Source organism: Thamnophis elegans, chromosome 7 (assembly GCF_009769535.1).
Source record: "Thamnophis elegans isolate rThaEle1 chromosome 7, rThaEle1.pri, whole genome shotgun sequence".
NCBI classification, from domain to species: Eukaryota; Metazoa; Chordata; class Lepidosauria; order Squamata; family Colubridae; genus Thamnophis; species Thamnophis elegans.
Window position 1 is genome coordinate 25,631,451 of NC_045547.1, and position 9,067 is coordinate 25,640,517.

Here is a 9,067-nt window from a genome sequence, read left to right on the forward strand (position 1 = left end):
GCCGCAGACCAAATAAGACTTTAAAAAAAACTTTTATTTTTGTGTTGTATGAATGTGCATTGTCTCCACCCAGCTCTCCTTCTCCTTCTCCTCCCCGGAAGGAAGGAATCAGGACTTTCTCATTAGCAAAATTCCTTGCTCCCAATACAAGTTTTTACCTCATTCATTCTGTATTGTTGTTGAAGCGGAACTAGCAAAGCGTGGTGTCACTCCCACAAAGGCTTGTCTATACTTTTCAAAAATGATCTCAACAAGCCTTAGGATGTTTGTAAAGCAGCTGGACTGTATTGTGGGTTACTTTGTTTATGCGGAAGAATAACTTCACAGACGTACATTCGGATTGCAACATAAATTTTGCTAATAATTTAATCAGATGCACTTCCTATTGTTAAGTTACTTACTGCTTACGTTGTGATATCTATCTACACAGTAATGATTGGAATATCTGAGGAGCAAAAGTGAAGAGAACTTTGCTACCAAAATGTATACAATCAGAAAAATAATGTAGAAAAGGAGCATGAGGTTATTAGAAGTTGTTTTGCTTTGGATTTTTTTTTTTGTAGTGAGGATGCCATTTGAAATCGAGGGTGGCTTTCCATGACTGAAGAAATAGCAGCATGCCAGGATTTCTCAATAAGAATCAGTTCTAATTAGAATTTCTATACAGGAATTTATTCCATGCTGGTTTATTTGATACAGTTTGGACACTTGGCAAAATTTCATAAACCAATGCTGCAGTTTATTATAATTTAGGAATGCAGATTTTAATGTTTTGGTCATAACAGACAGAAAAATAGAATGGGATTCACTAAGGCAATATCCATAATGAACCTGTCCACCTCAGAAGCGCTTCAACTTTAAAGTTTCATTTACCCATTTATTTTCATCTAGTGCCTTGATGGCGAACCTGTGGCATGCAGACAATTTCTGAGGGCACACCGAGGCATTGCCCTGTCAGCTCCAGCACACTGGCCAGCTGATTTTCAGCCTTGATTTTCAGCTGGTTTTTTGCCCCTCCGGAGGGAGAAAAAATAGCCCAACGCCCTCCCCAAGCTCTTAGAAAGCCTCTGGAGTCTGCTGGGGATGGACCTACCATGCCTCCCGGAAATCGTTTTGGCCTCCAGGAGGGGAGGCCATTTTCGCCCTCCCCAGGCTTCAAGAAAGCTGTGTGCGCATGCATGGGGCAGCGTGGCGGAGGCATGCATGCATGTACAGGGGGAACGACGCGGGGGATTAAATTATGGGGGTGGCCGCACACACACGCGATAGTGCGCATGCATGTGCTTTTGGCACCCCAGGTGGAAAAGGTTTGCCATCACTGATCTAGTATATTTGCACATGTACATTTTAATTTCAAATAAATTTACTATAGGAGTATACAGATATTTTTTACACATGGCTGGAAGTTTTACTCAGCTCCATAGCTTTCCGAATGTGCTAAATTTTATTTGAATCTTTAGGGAACTGGCCTGAAAGTAGCATAAGGCATTGTCTGGCAAAGGAAATAAGAAATGTTTGTGTCATAGTGATCCAATGGAGCCACCAATATTCCATTGCAAACACATCAAAAATGCCCAATTTTGGCCCTGACACCAATGGAACACCACTGGCGGGATAGGTGGCTCGTAAGAACTTGGTGCAAGGTTTCCACAATATCCTCCATCTCACGGCAATCAATAGTTGCTCTGTAGATAGCAACTTAAAACTGGCTTCAGTTGGCTCATTTCATTGATACTGTAAAAGCATTCATTGGAGCCTCATTTTTATTTTGCATTAAAACAAAAGGAAAGTTTCCTTTCTGAATCCATCAAACATACAGCTTTGTATATAGCTTCCCAATTTAAAAGTAACTAATATACTTTTAAGCCAATGTAATAGTCCCAATACTAGATGTAGAGATCCTAATTATCATAAAACTTAATTGTATAGGAGATGCAAAAAGTATTGACTATTGAGAAACTTAAAAAGCACACGTATAAAGGTATAAAGCACATAATTAAAAAACCCACAGAATGCTAGCACCACCTTGCACTAACGTCATAACACAATCAAGATAAGAAAATTATAGGTTTTATTATACTTCCAACTTTAAGATAATTTCATGTTTAGATATTTCTCCCTTCATGTTCTTTAAATAATGTTAGCTGTTTGGTATCATTGTACTTAGTCAGTTCTTGATATCTGTGACTGGCCAATAGATGTAGAATTTAATTAACATTCTTGCTATTTGTTACTTGCGCAGCTAAATATTGAGATCTCTTATTCCTAGAACTTGACTGGAAATCCATAAATAGAAAGAAGCTTCAGAATTATTTTTTTCACCAGTGGGATCAGTCTACCAGGGCAACTTGGTCTACCTAATTATGGAACAGAATACACTGCTTCCGTTTTTGCCTTTTAGCCCCAATCCAGGGGCCTTCACAGGCAGTCGCTTGACAAAGAAATAAAGGGAGACTAGTATAGATCTATTTCAAGCTATTTAGCTCTCATCAGCTAGTCATATCCTTCTGAGATTCGAACCCAGGCTACTTGCATATTAGGTAGATGTATTAACCTCTGAGCCACAAGTTCTCCTTCTTTTGTTAACTATACCAGGGGAAATATTAAGTGGTTTTTCTCCAGTGGGACTGGTCTACCAGGGCAACCTGGTCTACACAATTATGGGACGGAGCATATTCTTATTAGTATTTTATCTATCCTATGTAAAATTGGAAATTATTACTATATCTTGAGCAGAGTCATCTAAGACATTTTGATTGCTTAGTTATAGAGCACAATAGAGTCCACCTTTTTCATGTACTAAAGACAACAGGACTAGTAGTTGAATCTGTGTCTACTTCATGCAGTTTGCACAGAAATTATCTGAATTTAATTCTACAAAATCCACTTCTCTGAGCTGGAAGTGAAGACCCTACCATTACAATTACAACTTAAAAGCTACTGAATGAAATTGGCAGATTTTAAATAAATACTTTAAAAACTATTTTTACAATATTGTTCTTTACCCAAGTTTTTTCCCCGTAAATGCAGTGCAAAAAGAGGCCATAGCGCTATCTCATTTTATTTCAAGAAGGGAAGACTTCCTGAAAATTGGATGTTGTATGTCTTCAAATAAAGAATTCCACCAAAAATTAAAATGTTGAATGCTCATGTCTTATGGCTGCCCAGAGAAGTTTGAGATTGTTGATCTGATTTGGGAGTAGGGTGGGATTATATATATATATATATATATATATATATATATATATATATATATATATATATATATATATATATAATATAATATAATATAATATAATATATAACATATATATGTATGTATGTATGTATGTATGTATGTATGTATGTATATATATATATATATATATATATATATATATATATATATATATATATATATATATATATGTTCTATTAAATTGGAAATAATAAAAATGGAACAAACCCACATATGTAAGCTATGTACAAGTAGACATACAATATGGTTTTCTGGCTGCGCATTCCTATGTATTTATGTTGCCCCTCATGATTCTGCAGGTTGAATATATAATTGAAACTACTCAGTTGAAAGCATTCAGTGGAAAATATGGGAAGCTATTTCATGGTGTCCTTTCCTTAAATTAATCTTGGATCAATTTCCCTTTGAAAGTGGAAAGTACTAGGATTTTAAGGTGGCTTTATAATTATTAATTACATTTCAAATGAAGTGGCTAAGCAGAATTACATAAAGTGCAAAGTAAAGTATTGGGGTAATATCAGATTTGCTGTCATATTCTTTGCATAACACAACTCTTAGCACTGTTTTTTTCAGTGCTATTGCGACAGTTTTCCAAATGGGGCTGATTTCCAAAAAGTAGGAAATTGATCCCATATATGCATATCTAAAATATATTGTCATACTATACAAATCAATTCAGCAAAGGTGACCAACAAGAAGTACTAGAGTGCATAACACCAGACATGTCACTAGAAGGAAAAATCACGAAACTGTGTCCAATTATTTTGGCTATGTCATTCAGGGGAATTCAGTGAATAATGCTATTATATTGGGAAGAGTTAGGGGTAAAAGGAAAGCAGGCCACCAAAGAACATAATGGCTGGATACCATAAAAGCTGACACCAGCCAGAAAAATCCAAAGAAACAGTGCAAGATCAGAAGATGTAGAGAGACCTGGCCCATAGAATTACCAAGAGTTGGACATGACTTAATGGATAATATCATCATCGTACAAATCCATGGAGAGCTAGCTTCATATAAGAAGTCTGTTACACCTGAATGATCTCTAGTCTTCACAATTGTCATAAAATCAATAGATTTAGTCATTAAATCATGTTACAAAGGTGATACTAAATGTATGCTAAAATGACGTGTTGAAATATTTGTTTTCATTTCTTTTCTCAAGCATGACACAGATTTTTTTTTTAAAGAAACCACTACAAATTGATTGCAGTAGTCAGGAATTATTGGGTGTAGGCTTATTTTTGTGGAAAATAAATGAAGGCAGACTGGCCTTGCCTAATCTAATGATGTTTGCCACATCAAGTACTTCCTGTTATTGTCTACCTTTACTTAAGAGCAGGATCAAGGCCATCACTTATTCCATCCAGCAAAGATATAGTTTAATGATTTAAACTTTAGTGAGAATATGTAACTCTTTTTAACTCTATGGTTTTGTTCTTATGATTTGTATGGGATCAGTCTTGCAAATCAAAAAGATATGTATGCAACAATTTTTTTTGATTATAATTATTTTTGTTGCAAATATTTATTTTAAACCAACCTAGGTTTTTTTCCCAGAATGATTTGGTTGTTTAGAATACATAAATAAAATTGATTTTAGTAGCATTCTACAGTACAAGTAGCTCTCGACTTATGAACACAATTGAGCCCAACATTTCTGCTTTTAAATGAGACATTTGTAAAGTGAGTTTTGCCTCACTTTACGACCTTTCTTGCCACAGTTAAGTGAATCCTTGTAATTGATAAGTTACTAACCCAATTGTTCAGTGAATCTGGCTACCCCATTGACTTTTCTTGTCAGGTCACAAAAGATGATCACATGTCCCCGAGACACTGCAATGGTCATAAATATGAACCAGTTGCCAAGGATCTGAATTTTGATCCCATGATCATGGGGATGCGGCAAAGGTCAAAACTCTGGAAAATGGTCACAAGTCACTTTTTTCAATGCCATTGTAACTTTGAATAATCACTAAATGAACTGTAAGATGTGGACTACCTCCATTTGCAATGGTGTGCATTGGACTATACATAACTGTACGATTAAATTGATACATAATTACAAATGAAAAATACTTTTGTAAAATACTTTTTACTATTTATAATTTGTGTAATTTATGTAAAACATTTACACCAGGTTTATGCATAGCAATACCAAAAATATGAAAATATTATCTCATAGGGACTTGTGGTTGTATAGCAATGCTACACATGTGATGAGGAGAAAAAATGAGGAAATTTACCACAAAGGTCTATCAGTGTCTGCTAACATAACTCCATACAAGAATCTCAGCAGGCAGATAATTACTAAGTGTGCTGCAGAGGCTTGAAATACATCTACTTTGTCAGTCAGTGATGTGCTCTTCTTTTCATCTTAGTCTCTCATTTTTGTTTGTTTAGGAAGAATCTGGCTTTCTAAGCCTGAAGCAGTTTTACCATAAAAACACAGATCAAACAATGCTTGGAATATTACACTCAGCCTATACTAAGCACCACTTTTGCTAAATGTAAAGGTGATTCTTTATGGGCAACGCAGCTCATGGACCAAGGGTTCAAATACTTGTGAAGCATAGATTTTGAAGGTTTCTTTGTTTCCTCAAAAAAGTCTTTTCCTAGCACGGTGTCATTTTTCCTCTGCCTGTGCTAACTGAAAGCCCTATCAATTGTGGAGCTGACGGGCAACAGAGAGCCACAGCAGAGGGATGAAAGAGCCACATGTGGCTCAGGTGTAGGTTCCGGCTTCTTCTACTGCCAGTTCGCTCAGGGCCACGTTTCGGGCATAGTGAGCACTTGATGCACACTATGCGCAAATGCACAGTAGGTAAAAAATGCTTCTGTGCATGCGCAGAAGCAAAAAACAAGATAGGCACTTGATAGGCACTGCCGATAGAACCGGTTCAGGGTTGTGGCTGGCCGAGTTACTACCTACTCATCCAAAACTGTAGGAACCCACCTCTAACGTGGCTCTAGAGCCATGGGTTGCCGATCCCTGGTATATATTATATTATAATATGCCTGCTATAATAGTTAAGAAACCAGAAGACTATGAATTCCAGTCCCGCCTTACGCTGGATGGATGACTTTGAGCCAGTGACATGCTCTCAGCCCAACTCAACTCATAGGATAGCTGTTGTGGGGGAAAAAGAAGGAAGAAAGAGTATTATGAGGATTCACTGCCTTGAGTTATTTATAAAGTATTAAAGGTTTGATAAAAAAATGATAATTTTTGCAGATAAAAAATAAGGACTATTTTATATTTATTCTGATTGTTTTCCAATTTCCAGCTATCTCATAAGGTTATCATGAGGCTAACATGTAAAGTAAGATCACAAAAGAAAAATATAGTTAAGGTTGCCAGCTTATGAGAAAAATATTTGGTTATTGTTTAAAGAAAGACTTTAAAAATAGTAGGCTATGCATCAACTGTGAGAAAGATGAACTCTGTTCAGCTAAGCATTTTGACCTACAGAAGGTTGAAATACATTCTTCCCTCCCCACACCTACCATCATTGCTGTAGATTCTTCAAATCTTAGCCTTCTTTCAGATGGCAACCTCTATGGGAAAAGCAGGGTAGAGCAAGAGCCAACACTGCCTTGTAGAGATGGTGTCCACTTTGCTGAGCAGTTTAGATTGAGCAAAATAATAAATAAAGGGCTTGAAACTTAGACTAGTTCTCTGCAGAAAAATGGAAGAGTATCAATCAATCATATTTACTTACGGGACATATTTACTAATGGGAGAATGATGATGGGAGGAGACATATGTAAGTTTCAAACTTCAGGTTTTATCTATCTATCTTGAATAGTAACCATTTGCAGTTTCTGATGTTCTTTGCACTGAGGGCCTTTATACTACCTGAAATAAAAATCTGATTAAGAATTATATTCCTGAATCCATGTCAACTAGCCTTCTAGTTTAAGTACGAGTCCGGGAGAAGCCCAATGCTTTCCTGTTCCCTTTTCCTTATGAGGGGAAAATGCTCAATGTAAACAAAGCAAAAAATCAGCTGGAAGCCCTCATGCTTTCTCCAATTCCAGAATTGGGGTGGCTCACAATTATTGCTGGTTTACCTGCCATTCATCTTGTGTAACAGAAGGAAAGCACTTGAAGCTTTCCCCAAGTTGTCTATGTCCTCACACATGGAAAACTGGAGAGTGGAGAGAGACAGCAATATACTCTGGAATAATTTACTCTCCAGGTTGAATACACAGCCTATTGGACAAATCCAGTTAGCAATATATGCTGTAGCCAGAAAAATGCTGCCATATCTATATAAAAATGGAGTTCACAAACACTATTATTTATTGCAGCTGAACCAAATACTCTATTCTTTTTAAGGGGCTTCAGAAAAAAGAAACAGATGAATGCAGAAAAGAAGCAATGTTAATCTGTTGTAGGAGTGTCCAGGGCATATAACCTAATTTTAATAATCCATAAAATTTTAACTGAAAAACAGAAGTATTTATGTGAAATGCTCACTAGTTAAAATGTATCATTCCAACCCAAGGATAAATATGCATTGTAGAAAACCACATAACTGTCTTTATTTTGTATTTAAATTTTAAAATATAATTTCTTTATACAGAATATCATTATACATTGAAAATTATACACCATAAAGCCAAATCCATTTTAAAAATTCAACCCTGTGCAAAAAAAAAACTTTGCTGAAACACTAATCTGAGTTTATGATAGTCAAAGAATATGCAGAATCCATCTGAAATCTATTGTTCTAAGACTTGTTCATCTTTTAAAAGCTTATTCAAAGTATCTTCCTTAATAGCTTCCTAGTACTAATGGTATTATCTGCCCCCCCAAAAAACCCATTAAACCCCTTATGCAATTTAAACGTTCAAAAGTTAACAAGGGAATTATTTATCCTCCATTTTAAATGACATCATTGTGGTTAATTCTAAAATGTCTTTCTTGATTTTATTCTAAAAATAAAGAATCCCTGATATACATTTGCTATTCTTATCAATAAATTCAGAGCTATGTCATACAAATGTTAAGGTGCCTTCATTTTACTCTTCCCTTTTTCTTAGTCTGAATACCTCTAGTTAAATTAATCCCTACCATTAGGGAGCGAGGCAACTGTCACAGGCAGCTGATGCTGCAGTTCACAAACATTTTATAGTACCTCCTTCCTAGTCATTTCCCCTGAACTTCTTACGCATTCTTGATTGAAAAACAAAGCTGATTATGCTACATTACCTGTCTTACATCCTTTAAACTAAGGATGGCTTGTAGGCTGCATCTGATTTAAAATAATATCCTATACGGCTCAAAAAACTCTCCAACATAGGGCAGGAAAATGCTTTTGTGTTTTGTAACCCCTTAGAGTTACTACAGATTTAGATCTAATATTAATATCTTCATTATTTAGATTGAGATTATGGACTCCTGGTGCACATTAAGCAATATTCGTTAGTTTCTCCATAAGAACTAAGTCCATTGCTATATTAAATCACGCTTCAGTTATGAGACATTTATTGTATTGTCCCTATGTATGTTCACACAAACCCCTCCCTGTCCAATGGAGTTTCCAAGTGTGATTCTTTACAAGTAACAGACGCACTTTTGTTGTTGCATTATTCTTTTTTAATTGGTGAAAGTCGCCTTTAAGGTATCACGTGCCATCAACTGCGGGGCAGTTAACGTGGTACAGTCTGCAAACACACATACACACACAGTATCATTTACAATGGGCCATTTCATAATGATATTATGTAATGATCAACCACAGCCAAGAAGATGCACGTTAACACGCGCACAGATCTTTGAAGACTCCGATTCTTGGCTTCAGTTGCCTATTGCAACCTTGC